Here is a 15,891-nt window from a genome sequence, read left to right as displayed (position 1 = left end):
AACCGGGACCAAAGGCCGCCGCTTCCTGCCCTTTGGGCTGCCGAGAACTGGCCTTTGGTCTCGGTTGGTGGCACCAACCGGGACTAAAGGGTGCATTAGTCCCGGTTGGTGCCACCAACCGGGACCAAAGGCTTTGCTATATAAGCAAAGAGTTTGCAAAAATTCAGAAATTCATCGCTAGTTGCCCCCGACGACGCCGACCTCCTCGACGCCGCCAGGCTGCTCCACCTCGCCGTCGCTGGCGCCGCTGCCAAGGCCGTCGCCTCCTCGAGCACGCGCCATCCTCGTGCCGGCCTCCCCGAGCCCGTGCCGTCCTCGTCACCGGCCTCCCCGAGCCCGCGCCGTCCTAGTCGCCGGCCTCCCCGAGCCCGCGCCGTCCTCGTCGCCGGCCTCCCCGAGCCCGCCGTCCTTGTCCCCGTTGCCGCGTGCCTCCCCGAGCCCACCCTCCTTGTCCCTGTCGCCGTGTGCCGCCCGAGACCGCCGTCCCCGTCACCGCGTGCCGCCCCGAGCCCCTGCCCCGTCCCGCCTCAGCGCACCGGCGCCCTCGCCGGCCCCACCGTCGCCATAGTCATTGCTAGCCGCCCCCGCTATGAGCCGCCGCGCCGCCCCGGCTCTGTTTTTTTATTTTTATTAGTTTAATTTTTTTGTTCATATATGTAATGCATATGTGTATGTATGTGGCTATGTGTATGTAGATGTTCAAAATGTATAAAAAAATAGTTCAGAGCATGTTTTTGTTCATATATGTATTTTTTGTTCATATGTGTATTAATCTTTTCATATATGCAAAAGATAGATTTTTAGAGAAGTTAGGATTTTTTTTTGTTCATAGATTTTTTGGTGATTTTAGGTTAGTGCATTTTACGTTAGTGTAGAGGAGAAAGGAAAATAAGGAAAGGGAAGAAAAGAGGAAGAAGGAAGAAGGAAGAAGAAGAAGAAAAAGAATGAGAGGAAAAAGGAAAATAAGAAGAGGAGAAGAAGAAAAAATAGAAAAATTTCTATTTTTTCTTCTTCTTCTCTTTTTTTCTTCTTTTATTCTTCGTCTTCTTCCTTCTTCCTTCTTCCTCTTTTCTTCCTTTTCCTTATTTTCCTTTCTCGAGGGAGAAGAAGAAAAAGAAGAGGAGAAGAAGAAGAATAAAAGGAATAGAGGAGAAAGAAGAAACTTCAACACGAGGGGGGTACCGATACCCCCTCCCCGATAACATTATTTTCCCATGTATATGTATGTCGCGTCGTTTTCGATATAACCCCCTCGAGATAACTTCCACATGAGGGGCGGTCGATATATATACCCCCTCTTGACCGTGATAACTTATACCACGGCAGCACCCCCCTCGGCCCTCTCGCTCGACCAAAACTCTCGAGGACACCCAAACCCTAGAGAGAAAACGATGTTGGTCATCTCCTACCCCCTCCCGCCGCGCCCCTACCCGACAAATTAACTCTCTCGAGGCCACCCAAATTTACCAAGTTGAAAGAGCGTTGTCGTCGAGGCCACCCCAAACCATTGAAGCGTTGTGTCGAGGCCACCCCAAACCCTAGAGAAGCAGCATTGAGGCCACTAACATGATTCCTTATTGTGATTAGCTAGCTAGTCCTACGTTTGCCACTAATATATATCCATCTGTACCATGTTTGAATAATAATTGACATGTTGTAAATATTTGCAGAAACTATGGAGCACTCCCGAGACGAAGCAACATAAGCGATGTTGGGAGACATAAACGCACAAGGAAGTGATGAAGTTGCGTCATTTCTCAACGACACCGATGGTCAGGAAGGACTGGGTGAAGAAGAGGGCTATGTTCATGATGGCTTCGGCCCATTAATGCCGGTACAAGAAGAGTGCTATGTTCATGATGGCTCCGGTGACACAATGGAGGTACAAGAAGGAGACCGTGCTGACTGCTCCGGTGACCGAACCGAGTCCGGCCAGGTATATATATATTAGTTAAGCCCGTGTTGACTAGTTAATTGATGCACCCATTGTTTTGGTATATGTACACATATTAATTACTCTCGTCTTTCTTCCTTTTAATTTCTAGCCCTCCGGATCGAGCACAACTTCGGTAAGGAGACGAGGCCCAAAGAAAAAGTTGAGCTCGGATGAAATGTTTGAGATCAGAGAAATCGTGCCCGACGGCGAACCGATTGAACCCTTCCGGACAAAGAACGCATTTTCTGCTCAGTACGGGGTTCTTGCTAGGGACAAGATCCCGATCAGCATCCAGCAATGGTATAAGCCTAAGGAGGAAGACCCTGAGGTGTCTTATGTTAATGATATGCAGAAAGAAGATCTTTGGACTCAGCTGAAGGCAAATTTCACCCTACCGCCAGAGGAGGATCTGGAGAAGCCAGTTAAAGAGCAATTAATTAAGTCTTGTGCTCTTAAGAAGATGGCAACCCTATTCAGGAGGTGGAGGAAAGAGCTGAACAAGTTTGTCGACAAAGAAGAGACACCAGAATTCATCGGCAAATATGAGAAGATCAAAGATCACTGGCCCGCATTTGTGGCCCACAAGACATCGGAAAAGAGTAAGAAGATGTCGGCGACAAACAAGCAAAATGCTGCAAAGAAGAAGCTTCACCATCGCACGGGGTCAGGTGGCTACCTCAAAGCCCGGCCTAAGTGGTCCAAGGCTGAGAATGATCTACATGAAAAAGGGATCGAACCAGAGACAATGAACTGGCCAGACCGTTGCCGGACTTGGTTCTTTGGGGCTGGCGGAACCTTGGACCCTGTATCAGGGAAGTGCCGTTGGACGGACGAGCAACTGAAATACCAGTCAAGAAGCTTCGGCACTATATCAAAGCAGCGCAGCAAGGGACGTTCGTTCCAGACAGGGAGAAGGACGAGCTCACAATGGCCCTCGGGAATCCTGAGCACCCTGGACGGACACGAGGCACGCCAGGCTCCATTCTGTGGAAGGTTGGTTTTCCGGACGCAGGGGGTTACAAAACCCACGAGAGGAGAAAGAAACTGGAGCAGGGCCAACTGCAGGCGCTGCACAAAAGGGTAATGGGGCTAGAGGAACAAGAAGAGCAACGAGAAGCAGCAGATCGCAGCAAACGACCTGCCGAAGCTTCCCCCGAAGCTACCCCGACATCTCAGCGGAGAAGCAGCGTGGCTTCCACCGAGCTACTTCAGCCGGAGCATGTCTTAACGGCTCCTGCCAGCTATCCCGTGGATGTTATCACGGAGTCTCAAAATTGCCACATTATGACGCGATGGATGAATTTGAAGGTCAAGGCGGTTGTTGGCTCTATTTATCCTACTGGACCCGGCGCAACTTATCACTGTCGTCCGATTCCAGAAGGATATGCTAGGGTGATGGTGGATGAAATAACGGAAGGATTTGAGGACCTCCTGCTTGACCACCCTACCGGTGAAGGGGAGACTAGGCTGGGTTCTGCTCTGAAGACTCCATGCCTATGGCGGAAGGAGCTCATCAACCTTCCGAACTGGACGCCTCCGCCTCCTCCTCCTCCTCCGGCGAGTCAGGGCACTCCGCCTCCTCCACCGCCTCCTCCTCCGGCGAGTGACGATCAGGGCACACGTGGCGGCACTCCGCCTCCTTCTCCGGCGCGTGGCGGCACTCCGCCTCCTTCTCCGCCTGCGCCGGCGCTCCCGAGCAGCCAGCAGCCTCCTCCTTCTCCGCCTCGCCAGCAAGGGCGGAAGAGACCCACCGCCGCCCCTGCTGCTCCGGCGCGTCGTAGTCCTTCTCCTCCGCCTCGTAAGCAAGCACGAAAGAAGACAGACACCGCAGCCGCTCCGTCTGCTCCGACGTCTAGCAGCACAACCAGAGGCGGGAGGCAATATAGATATGGTCCACCTATCAAGCCTCTAGAGAAGTTACCGTACGAGAGGACCGAGGAGGAAAACACGACTATCATGCGGACCCACGTGAAGGAGTTCTTTGAAGGGGTGAAAGCAAAGAGACATCCACCTCCGGAGGAGAAGGTAGATCCGGTGAAAGCAAAGCGCACTCTCGATGCCCTGAGGAAACCGGCAAAGTCTCCGCTGAGAACCAACTATGAGCGCATTACTGAACAGACATATCTCCAAGTAGAGCGATCGGGAAGTATTGTCAGACATCAAAGGTCAAGAGAACGAGCAGCTGCGAAAAAAATTAACCAGCTCAGCGAACAAGCAAATCAATCGTGCCCCCTGCTCAATGTGTCTAGCGCCAACATCATCGCTAATGCTCCGGGGATGGTGGCCGGTTATGGCAATCTACAAGATTACCTGCTTGACGATCAACTTCCTGATTTCATGGAGGTGGACGAACACAGATACGAGTACGGGAAGCCTCTCGTCAAAGATGAAAAATCTCTGACAATGATGATGTGAAGATTCCATAATTGGTACATGAAAACCTGCAGAGAGTCTGGGGGGACGAATAGTTTGTATCTGAACATTAAAGAGGAGCACGACCTCGTTGCAAGTGATCTGTTGTGTGTTCCATTTGAGAAGTTCTTCGCGTTCTTCAATCAAAAGGCCCTCGATAAATTAACGGTCTTTTGCTGCTGTCTGTAAGTACTATTTCTGTCATTAAGTCTCTATATATAGCTCGTCTCTTTCATTGCATGTATTTATAATTAATTATCCTCAATATATTATGCAGATTGAAGATCGTCGAGTGCAAAAAACAAGAAATTTATGATATTGGGTTCATTAACACAAATATCATAGATGAATTTCTGGTTAAAAAGCACGCCAAAGAGGCCGAGGACAACTTGCTACAATCGTTGATCAAAAATCAAAACAAAGATACCATACTCTTTCCTTACAACGGCGAGTGAGTGTTACTGTCATGTGCATATTCGGTTTCCCTTATTACTCGAGTGAGGTTATAGTAATGTAATTGATGAGTTATGCATGCGTGCGCAGGTACCACTATGTTCTTTTGGAGATTAAGCTTGAGCGGGGACTAGTAACCGTCTTAGACTCGAGACGAAAAGATCCCGAAACCTATGCGGAAATGACTGAATTGCTCAACAAGTAAGTTCAATCGATCATTATCGCACCATATCGGCAACTTTTTGTTCATTTCCTGATATCTCAAGTAACAATAATTATTTTCTTTGTCTTGCAGGGTTTGGAAACAGTTCACCGCAGAAGCTCCGGGACTGTCGAAGGAGCTGCGATATACATACCCGAAAGTAAGTACTACTGGCTAGCTAGTTGCGCGCATCTCCCGTTGATTCTATAGCTATACTTTCATCAATGCCATTTATAATGCTTCATTATCAGTTTGATTGACCTCTATTTCTCGTAAAGTGCTTGTGGCAGGAACAAGGGAATGATTTCTGTGGATACTACGTGTGCGAGTTCAGCCACAACTCGACTTTGAAAAATAAGCGGGGCTACTCTAAAAGACAATATGAAGTGTGTAAGCAATAATATTCACAATTTAATTTTATTACACCATCATTTCTTTTGAGTTTCATTCATATATATGTATTAATTAAGCCCCTTCTTCAAATTAGACGTGGCAGATGTGGAATGAACTCCTAGAACTAGATCGCATGAAAGCAATTCAAGAGGAATTGGCAGGATTCTTTCTTGACCACGTCATCAATAAAGCCGGAGAATACCATGTGCAAGTTGATTTCAATTGCTAGGGGATTGTAATTAAGAGATCTTACATATTGTATATGTATGTAGCCAGTAGCACCGGATAGATAATACGAAAACTTGTTGTTCTACCAATCTCTCGGAGAAGGAGAGGTCGATCAATCACTTCTCTTGGTATGCATGATGAACTTCTGTACTTAATGGTTCCCTTCATTTTCTTACTAGCTAGCGTGTCGAGGGCCTCTCTATGTATAGTACGTAGCATCAACCAAGCATGGACATAAGAGAGGACACTTCTCTCTATTAATTAGCTAGCTAACACAATATATGAAACACCTAAATTAACCCCCCAAAAAACCCAACCCCCCCTTCAAAAAAAACCCAGCCACTGGAATGCTAACGCGTGGAGGCCTTTTGGTCCCGGTTGGTGCCTCCAACCGGGACCAAAGGCCCCCCTGCCTGGGCTCGGCGCACCGGCCATGTGGAGGCACATCTGTCCCGGTTCGTGTTTGAACCGGGACTAAAGGGGGGAGGTATTAGTAACGACCCATTAGTCCCGGTTCATGAACCGGGACTAAAGGCCCTTACGAACCAGGACAAATTCCCCCTTTTCTACTAGTGGGTCTGATTCTCTATTAAAAGGAGGCCTTAATATCCCTTAGTTTCCACTAGGACCCCGCTGCCATGGGAGGGTAGGAAAAAAGATGTCATGCAAGTTCTTTTCCATAAGCACGTATGACTATATTCGGAATACATGCCTACATTACATTGATGAATTGGTGCTAGTTCTGTGTCACCCTATGTTATAGCTACTACATGAGGAATCGCATCCGACATAATTATCCATCACTGATCCAATGCCTACAAGCTTTTCACATATTGCTTCGCTTATTTACTTTTCCCTTGCTACTGTTACAATTATTACAAAACTATTATCTTTACTTTTGCCACTGTTACCATTACTATCATACTACTTTGCTACTAAATACTTTGTTGCAGATACTAAGTTATCCAGGTGTGGTTGAATTGACAACTCAACTACTAATACTTAAGAATATTCTTTGGCTCCCCTTGTGTCGAATCAATAAATTTGGGTTGAATACTCTACCCTCGAAAGTTGTTGTGATCCCCTACACTTGTGGGTTATCAGGTACATGTCCGTGGGAGAATCCCTTGGTTCTCATAGTCTGCATTCATTTGCAGAATTCTTACAGAGTCACATCAACTCTCCTGAAGCCAGTTCCTATCTGACCAGCCGTCGAAAGCCTTTGCTAGTTCTGAAGCCATTCAGTTTAAGCTTCATGGCAATAGAAAAATCAGCTAGAAAAGGCGGCAGATAGCACCGTGGGAACACATCCAAGGATCTGCCACCAGATCTGCATGAAATGTACAAGACTGACCCTGAAGAAACCTATGGTGAACGCAAAACTCGAATCCAATGGATTCGAAGATATTGGGCTGAAAAATGGTTTACGTACAAATTTGTCAAGGCTGAGTATACTGAGAAGAATGCCATCAAGCAGCCCTGGGGAGACATATTATGCAAAAAGTCTTCAACCCTAGTCCATGTCTGAAGCTATTGATCAAGGATTCTACCTGTGCATGGTTCGCGGACTACAGCCAGAGAATGCTGACCCATCTTCTCTGCTATGGTGTCGTGAAGACAATCTATTCAAGCGCAACTTCAAGTTTGCCAAGGATTCTGCTATGAAAAACAAGAAGATATTTGGACTCGACTTCAACCCCGGTCCATCTGCTCCTTGGGATGATGGCAACCGTGAAGCCAATGAAAACAGAATCAGCCCCTTCTACAACCTAGAAGGCCTCATCACTCACATTGCAGTCCAAGGTGCTAATGTGGACCATTCAGCTGAGGATGTAGATTCTTATGAAGCACCAGCTCCTCCTCAGCCTCAGAAGCAGAAAAAAACAAAGGCTTCAAAACCCTCTGATGTACCAAAAGCTTCACGTGTGAATCCATTGGCAACTGCCCCTCCTTCATCAAGTGTGCAATCTGAAGACCTCTCTCGCGTCTCCAAGAAGACCGAGAAGTCTATGCAAAAGAAGAAGCCCATCCTGAGTTCTAGTCAAGCACTGACCCCAGCTGCTGTTCTGAGGAACGAGAATGAAGCCATTGATCTATCCAGTGACGATGATCTTGGTGAAGATGCTCTTAAACTGCTGACAAAGAGCAAACAAGAGGCGGAAATTTTCAACGATTTGCCCCTCTTTGATGTGGACATCCTCAACAACTTCATTGATGAGTGGTTTGCCAATCCGGATCTCAGCATCGATGATCATCAACTTCCCATTGGCATCAGTGTTGCTTTCCACAGTGCCATTGCAAATGAGCTGGCTCTAGCTCAGAAGATAGTCGAGCTAAAGAAAAAAATTGACTATGAAAAGGCTCAGTTCAAGAAGCACATGGCAAAGCTCAATGTCACTGATGTTCAAAACTTCAAGAAGCTGTTGCATGATCTCAAGGAAGCATTTCACAAGAAACGTGAAGAGGCAAAAGGTTCAAGAGAGCGGATGAAACATCTTGCTACCAAGTGTGTTCAGGCTCACAATGAAGCTGAAAAGCGCAAGGCACTTGGGCGTCCAGGCATCGACCCCAAGATGGCTGCCAAAAAGAAGAAGCCCGATGTGACCCAAGCTGAAGCGTCAAGATAGGAAGCTCCTCGCATTGTCTTCCCTACTAGCATGACAGGCACAAAGCCTAAGGTCCCCACAGTGGCTTTAGATCTGAAGAAGACAAGGGCAGACGAGGCCGAAGCCAAAAAAACGCAAGAACAAGAATGCTTCTGATGATGCTCCACTGTCCAAGAAGCGGAAGACAAAGTCTTCGAAGAAGAATCGGGATGCTCCTTGAGAGCCCCTTCTTGTCGAGCCCCTATCAGTTGCTTGTCCTGCATCCCCCCACCAAGAGCGTCAGCTAGTTGTTCACGAGCCTGCTTTCACAAAGGCTCCTGAAGCCGAAGAAGATCCAGCTGTTGACCCCACCGCAGCTGAAGACATTGGTCCCCAAGACAATGTAGAAGATGATGTAGTTCTTCCTCAGATTGAGAACTAAAAGGTATCATCGCCTGTTCTCACAAACAGCGAAATCATGAGCATTGGTCGTCCTTTGACGCCAATTGCTCAGGATGCATCATGGGCTGATCGCCCCAACCAAAAACTCCAAGACGAAGCTCACCAAGTACTCCCCCACCTCAAGTCACCACTCTTGTACTTGATGATGACCACTATGTGGTCCATCCAACTCCCACTCCAAGAGCGACGCCTGCATTCCGTAGGCTTCGCAAAGGACCAAGGCCACAAGTTGCTATGTCGAGCGTTCCAGCAGGTGAAGTGCAACCCAACTCAACAGTACGACAAGTGTTTCTTGAAGCCACTCCTTCTGTGAACGTCTCTGAGTCTGAAGCCAAGGCTGCTGAAGACATACCAGCTGCATCAGCCGATGAAAATCAAGAACCCCGTGAAGAAGAAGAGCGTGTTGCCACACCCCCTACCAATCAAGAAACTTTTCTCGAGGAGAATGTGTCTGTGCCCGACCCTCCAGCTACTCAAGTGGAGGTTGAAAATACTGAGGCGACCACCAACAACACTACTGAAGCCAATGACGTTGACATGGCTGAAGCTAATGTGGTGCCTATAGCAAACGTGGTGTCTGAAGCCAATGTCACACCTATAACCAATGTGCAGCCTGAAGCCCTTGTCAATGCCACTACTCCTGTACCGCCTCCAAGGCCTCACACCATTGAGCAAGAATTTTATCAAGGCGATCTTGTAAGTGTTAGATGGCCTATTCTGGTTCCTCCGCCTGCTCCCGGACCACAATTTGATTATCATATGGAGCACATGCCTCAGGTTCAGAAGCCAAAACCAAGGCTGCGAAGGTTTCCAGGTACTGCATCTGCGCCAGGATCGTTCAATGCAAATGGCTTCATTGAACACAACACTTTCTTTGATAGAGCCAAGAACCCATATTCCAAGCCCAGAATTTCATCTAACCGGTTCTAGAGCTATCAGCAGCGCAGTTATTATTCCCGTGTCTTATACAATCAAGAGCACATTTTCCTCATATGCGTCTTTACTGCGAAGCCATTGCTGGACTGCCCTGTTTGGAAGAAGCCCTAGATTGCTTCAGAGATGCTGGCCTTCAGCAGTTCGTGGCTGATAAGGAAAATTGGAATGGAGAGCTTCTATTACAATTCTATGATACACTTCACATCCGCGGTTACAACAAGGACACCAAAACTTGGGTCCCTGAGTGGATGACAGACAATGTGCACCATGAAGCTAAAGCTCTTGATCTCATTGAGCTTACTGGCCTGCCCACTCCAGGTGAACTTTATGAACCTGGTTGTCAACTTCACCGCAATGCCTTAGAGAGCATATTCCAGAAGCCTAAGCCCAACATGAGCCAAATGCTAAGTATGATGAAGCCTCTGCCACACGATGCTGAATATCCTAAGGAATTCTTCGTTGAAGACCTAGAGTATCTGCCCCGCACCATCTATCACATTATCAGGCGAACTCTATGGCCCATCAAAGGACATTCTTCTTCAGCAAAGCTTGAAGGCTCAATGAAGACATTGGTCTTCTATATTCTCAATGGGATCAACTTCAATGCTCAGGATTTGTTCATTCGCCAACTTGCTGCATCTGGCTCAGATATATTTGGTTTGAAGTTCTATGCTCCATGGGTAATGCACCTTATCAAGCTACACTTTGCTGTTAACTATCAGCCCTCTGCGCGCAACCATCTCATATTCTTGCTAGAGGTTGATATGTCTTTTGAAGCCATATACCCAGAGCCTGCCAAGGAGCCAATTTATCTTCACAATGTCTATCGTCAAAGTTTCTCTCAACATGTTGAAGGAGTTCATACTGCCACTCGTGTTTATCCTTTGGCTGGAAATACACGTGCACCTCATCGTGCCCATACTGAAGCCACTGAAAGCACTATTGCTCACAGGCCTCGGAAGAGATCTCGTGTGCTCAATGTCAAAGAGCTTCTCGTGGCTTTGCATCAGAAACACGATAAGCATCATTACTGGCTCAAGCGTCAAATGCAGAGTCTCTTGATGGATGTTAATCGCATTCGCAATCTAGCCACCAAGAATGCATTTGTCACTCATGAAACCTCTCGACGGTCGTGGAAGAGTCCGACACTACTCAGTTCTGAAGATGATCTTCAGCAAGATGGCTTCACAGAGCGATTCAAGGTTGATTCCACTCCTCCCAGGAATGTTGTCTTACGTCGGACTCGTTCACTCGAAGACTCTGAGTACTCCTCTTCGGCAGCAACTATAAATGCCAGAGTCATCGATGATGAAGATGATGCTACATCACCAACAACCACTTCGGCGCGTATCGACACTGCACCAGGCCCCTCTGCACCCCCAAACTCCAACGTCGACCCTTCTCCTTCTGGGAACGAGTAGATGCTCTATGTCTTCAACCCTTTTTGGTCATTACTGACAAAAGGGGGAGAAGCATATGAGTTGATAGTCTTCAAGCGGGTCCTTATGGGTGGTTGCATTACTTTTGCCAAGTCTTACAACTCTTGCTTTTGATATATTTGGTTCTCTGAGTTGTAACACTTAAACTTGATGGTCGTCTGCTACTTTATTTGCTATTCTGTGATGCGATGGTAAATTCCACATGAAGTCATACTGCAGACGTCCATTTATCAATATGCATATCATTATCTTCGTTACTTCTTATATGCATAATGTATTGTCTTCACACTTTGATGATGGCCTCCACAAAGCAAAACCTGCCATGTGCATTTGCATTCAAACACAAATCATTTATATGCACATCTTCAGGGGGGCCTCGTCTTGTGTATGAAGACAATATTCACAACACTAAACTTTCACATACTTTTATCCCCGTTGAAAACTTCAACCATTTTTTCATCAATCACCAAAAAGGGGGAGATTGTAAGTGCATCTAGTACCACCCCTAGTTGGTTTTGGAGTATTGACGACAAACTTGGTTGAGGGACTAATGTGTTTGTGAGAATTGCAGGATAACACAGGTAGTAGTCTCATATTGATTCGGTTTACCTACCAGAGATGACCCCTGAAAATGTGTGAAGACATTGAAGACAATGGTGGTCTGTGAAGACATTCACATTGAAGACTATGACAGGAGAAGACATCGCGTGAAGACTATGGAGTGCGAAGACATAGTTGTTTCGTAGTTTCCTTTTCTTCTTTGTTGAGTCATAGGAACCACCGTACTATTAAGTGGGGTCCAAGTGAACAAAGTCAGAGTGACTGATGTGATGCTCAACCAAAATCCTATATCTTCGAGCGAAGACAATGTGAGCAAATCTTATCCAGAGCTAGATGAATCAGCTTTACTTGTAGCCCAAGTCAAGCTGCCGCGTGTGTTTAAAATCTGACCGTTGGACACGTGTCAGTTCCTTAGTGACCCAGGGTCATTTTAGACAAATCAGGTCAGGTTGCCTCTTGGCTATAAATAGCCCACCCCCTACACCATAAATTGGTGGCTGCTCAGAGTTAGTACACGGCTTTTGTCGTTTGAGAGCAACCCAACTCCGAACCATTTGAGAGAGAATCCTTGCGATGACAAAGCCCAAAACACCCAGAGCCAAAGAGTGTTAGGCATCATTGAAGTCTTTCTGTCCGCATGATCTGAAGACTTGTTACACTTCAGGAATGTGAATCCTCCAGCCGGTTAGGCGTCGCGTTCTAAGCATCCAAGAGTCATTGTAGGTTGCTGGTGAACGAAGTCTGTGAAGGTTTGGAAGTCTCCCTTGAAGACTTACCAGAGTGATTGGGGGAGGACTAAGTGATCTTAGCTCAAGGGGAATAAGGTGAAGACGCAGTCTTCTGAGTTGAATCTCAGCCTCCCTAACCAGACGTACAGTTGTCATAGCAACTGGCACTGGTCAAACAAATCCCTTGTCCTCTCCGAGCAACTGGTTCTATCCTACCTCTCTTGCCTTACTTACAGTTTGTCTTCGTGAAGTCTTTGCTACTTGCCTTATCTGTTTGATTTCACTGTGTGAAGACTGTTGTCTGTTTGGCTTCATACTATCTTCCATCCTGATCCAGTCTACCTAGCTGCTTATAGTCTTCATGATTTCACTTCATTGCTTACATGATTATGGCGTGTCTAGTGTAGTCTACCTTCCACTGCATATCAATAGGTTCATTTCTATCGTTTGTCGTCGAAACGTCCATGTTTTGAAGACTTCCATAAAAATCGCCTATTCACCCCCCCCCCCTCTAGTCGAATACTAGCACTTTCACATGTATATGCTTGATTTCATCCATGTTGAGCCCATTTTCTAGGGGAAACAAAATAAGGAGAAGATTTTGGAATCCTTTGCATTCATTAGTCATTAGTAGCAATACCGGAGCGGATATCTCGGTTTTGATGAAATAAACTGGTTTAATCTTTGGTGTGATGAGCGTGAAAATAACACTCATCAATATATATCAGACTGGCCAAAGAGTTGATAGTTGCAGCGAGAATGATAAAGAGCTTGAAAGTAAGTAACATATATAAAAGTAAACAGTGGAAAGTAAAATGATTGTTGTCTACAATAGAGAGGTTAGGCTCGAAGAAACTTCGGATCACGGTGTACATCAAGTTTGCCAATGCGACGGTAACACTAGTTACCCTGTACTGTGATTATAGCAAGTATATTGTTTGTTCTCTAGGTTTGCTTAACATTGCCATAGCATGGTAATTCCGCAATTAAGGTCATAAGACCGGAATAACACATTAGGTTTCATGGATCACCATTATGTCACATTGTCTTCGCTCCTCATAGGTATCAAAACCTATCACCTGGACATCCCATATTCACTAAAAAATATGTGTTTCCTGTGCTAGGTCTTCAGATCATGTTGATTGGGTTTTTAAAATGGACAACACGCATTACGTGCACCACAGACAAACAACTTACTTAATAATCATATAAATACTACCATAAATGACAACATATAGAATAGGCACAAATGAATCTCACCAATCCCCTAGATCTCCCACACCTAAGGGGAACTACTCACGTATCATAGGGGAATGATGGAACAACTCAGAGATCAAACAAAGGGAAATCATCTCAATAATATCACAAAGATCAACAAGAAGATGAATGATTAAACAAGTCTTGCTCTCGAGATGAGTATGAATAGAGTTACAAACCCTAGCAACTTGGAATTCCTCTCCCTATGGTGGTGTTGCAATGAATGACATGGAGATGGAATGAGCAAGAAGGAATGGATCTCCAACGATTCTTCTTCTCCAGATCACTTTTTCCTCTGTTCTAGTGGTGGTGGCAGCGGCTCCCTCTATATTCTTGTGAAGTTGCCTTGACAACATTTTCTTCTGTAGACGAGGTGGTGTTGATGCCGCGTGGTATGACCACTGGTACAAGTGGGTGCACTCGTACCATGCGCCGTCTAGCGCTCTAGATGCTCTGACAAACTTCCGCGCGAAATGAAAGTTGCTCCAAATGGCTTTAAATACTGAAGTTTTGATTGGTTTCCTTCCAAATAAATTTATTCCTGCACATCAATAGTAAAAACAAGTTGTCTTCTTTCTTGACAGAGTAGCATCAGAAAGAGGTGAGAAATATCGAAATCCCTTTGAAAACCACATCAAAACCCTCTTTTAAAAGTGAAAAAATATCGACCATCGATGGGTCATTTTGCAAACCTCCAAGCACAACATGACTCATGTTGCAAACACTCCTGAACCGGCAGACGTGGACCAGATTAGATGGTTGTAGCGTAGTGGACCTAATAGCTGTGGAGGGAGCCGATCCGTGTGTCAGCCGATCGATGTCTAGCAGTTGATTTTTCGCGAAAAGGAACCTAATATATTGTAAAGTTCATAAGATATACAAGGCACCCTAAACATAAATAATAAAATCGAGGATGCTACACCACCGAACGACCATTGACCAGCCAGAATGAGCCGCTGACGCGGCATTGTGGCTGCACCCTTACCGGAGCCAGCTTGACCTTGTCGATGATAGACGGGAAGTCTTCATGCATATGTCCCAAGGACTAGCGCCCCAAAGCCGTAGTAGTTGCCATTTACCTTTGAATGATCTGAAGTGCTTGGCACAAAATCTTGCCGCCGCGCACGCACGAGAAAATCCCTAACTTCACCATCCTAAGAAGACGACATGAATCTACACCGAGCTCCATCGACTCCGTCCTGAAGGGCAAACAAAATGAGGATAGGAGCCCGGAAGACTAGGACAAAAATGAAGCATTGTCGTCCGCCCGAACGCCACCCCTGTGAGAAAAAAACTAACCTAGACTACTAATCAGAGTCAAGGCACTGAGATCCTTCCCACCACCCGCCGCCTAAGTTGCAGGCATGGGGGAGATGGATCCATGGGCTCGCCGACGAAGTTTTGAGGGGATGAGTGACCTAGCCACCACAGTCACGAGAGGAAAAAGAAACCCTTCAAAAGCCTGGGCTAAGATCACTAAAGTCTATAGGTGATCGAGATCAGTCAACCTAGGGCGTGTTGGACAGACCTCCCTCTCATAACTATAACTCGACAACAATGTCTGAAATGAGTAAAGAACATATATTTGGGACACATAGAAGTATCTTGCAAGATTTATTAGGCCTCTTTAATGCACAAGTGCTTAGATGGGAGCTAATTGCATGAAAGAGTTTAGCTACTAAAGTCCTCAATGCATAGGTGTTTGTTGTAGCTAAGTTTTCTTATTTTGAATATTTATCAAGTAAACTATTTCATGCATAGGATAAGCTTCCTCCATTTAAGTGTTTTATTACATAGGTCCATGAGCTTGACATTGTTTCTTGATGGGGTCAACAAAATACTCTCACCGTTTTAATTGCTTTGTCACATCACTTTTTCCCTATATGGCATGCTTAGCACCTGTACAGCGTGAAGCACTGGAAAGGGCCTTATGATCGAGGTCTTGGAGGAAACTTTACATGGATGTAACAAAACAATCAAGCAATGAAGTGAAATCTGGCTGGAGCGCATGCGGTGTACGGTGTGTGTATGACGTAGGGGAGGGGGGAGGATGAAGGAAGCAATCTACACGGAAAAAATGGTACAAATGAGAAGCCTCATCAACCCATAGTCACTCTATTTGGGTGTCAGTGGAGTATCTTGGAGTGGAAAAAACAAGGTTTATTATGACTTTGTTCTTGGAGGAAACCTTACATGTATGTAACAAAACAATACACCCTACAGTTCAGGGCTATGTGAAGTGAACAAAAAACAAATTAGGAAACGTCCTCACACTTTTAGCCCCAGTCATTATTAGCTC

The sequence above is a fragment of the Triticum dicoccoides genome, chromosome 1B (assembly GCF_002162155.2).
Source record: "Triticum dicoccoides isolate Atlit2015 ecotype Zavitan chromosome 1B, WEW_v2.0, whole genome shotgun sequence".
Classification (NCBI taxonomy): Eukaryota; Viridiplantae; Streptophyta; class Magnoliopsida; order Poales; family Poaceae; genus Triticum; species Triticum dicoccoides.
Note: the sequence above shows the minus strand (reverse complement) of the source record.